At 41.7% G+C, this 1,315-nt stretch overlaps 1 protein-coding gene across 2 annotated transcripts in view; it reads left to right on the forward strand.

Moving 5' to 3' along the window:
• ACBD3 (acyl-CoA binding domain containing 3) overlaps positions 1-1,315 on the forward strand; it is a 54,988-nt gene that overhangs the window by 27,738 nt on the left and 25,935 nt on the right. The gene's annotated exons all lie outside the window — the stretch shown is intronic.

Consider the following 1,315-nt stretch of genomic DNA (forward strand, 5'->3'; position numbering starts at 1 on the left):
GGGGTCTCACTCTGGCTCAGGCTGGTCTCGAACCTGTGAGCTCAGGCAGTCTACCCGCCTTGTCCTCCCAGAGTGCTGGGATTACAGGTGTGAGCCCCTAATACTTATTATTAATAATAATATCTTATTACCTCTGAAATAGTGTAATTCTCTATTTATGAGCAAACTAAAAGTTAAGTGGTCTCACAGTTAGGAATTGTCTCATATGAGTTTAAACCCACGCCGTCTGATTCCAGGGCCCCTTCTGCTATATCATACTACCTCTGGGATGGATATGTTTTTGAATACAGCCTTTCAAAGTGTATGTACTCCTATTATATATGAGTATATTAAAAGTGACTGATACAAAATTATTTTAAGAATTATTTTTTAAGAACTATTTTTTAGGCTCGGCGCCTGTGGCTCAAGCAGCTAAGGCGCCAGCCACGTACACCTGAGCTGGTGGGTTCGAATCTAGCCTGGGCCTGCCAAACAACAATGATGGCTGTAACCAAAAAATAGCCGGGCAGATGTGGAGGGAGCCTGTCGGCCCAGCTACTTGTGAGGTTGAGGCAGGAGACTCGCTTGAGCCCAGAAGTTAGAGGTTGCTGTGAGCTGTGATGCCATGGCACTCTACCCAGGGCGACAGCTTGAGGCTCTGTCTCCAAAAAAAAAAAAAAACAACTATTTTTTAATCAGTTATTTCATATTGTTTTCAACATATGTAAAAGATGTCAAGTGGTATGTTTATATCTGTATGTCTGACTGTAGCTTGACAGATCGGTTTCTCTCCAGTAGCTTTAACATAAATATTGGTGGGCCAGGTGCAGTGGCTCATGCCTATAATCCTAGTACTCTGGAAGGCTGAGATGAGAGGATTGCTTGAGCTCAAGAGTGAGACCCTTTGTCTAACTAAAAATAGAAAAATTAGCTGGGTGTTGTGACAGGTGTCTGTAAGCCCAGTTACTTGGGAGGCTGAGCTAAGAGGATCACTTGAGCCCATAATTCAGCATAAAGCATTTCTATCTTAGGCAATGACTATTAAAAGTAAGTAATGAAGGGTGGTGCCTGTGGCTCAAGGAGTAGGGTGCCAGCCCCATATGCTGGAGGTGGTGGATTCAAACCCAGCCCTGGCCAAAAAAAAAAAAAAAAGTTAGTAATTAAAATAAAAATTTCACTATAGTAGTGTTTATGTGTGTACCTATCACAAGGCAGTGGTGGATTCAAACCCAGCCCTGGCCAAAAAAAAAAAAAAAGTTAGTAATTAAAATAAAAATTTCACTATAGTAGTGTTTATGTGTGTACCTATCACAAGGCAGTTTATGACACACCTTAT

Source organism: Otolemur garnettii, unplaced genomic scaffold (genome assembly GCF_000181295.1).
Source record: "Otolemur garnettii isolate 467f Iridium unplaced genomic scaffold, OtoGar3 scaffold00045, whole genome shotgun sequence".
In the NCBI taxonomy this organism is placed as follows: Eukaryota; Metazoa; Chordata; class Mammalia; order Primates; family Galagidae; genus Otolemur; species Otolemur garnettii.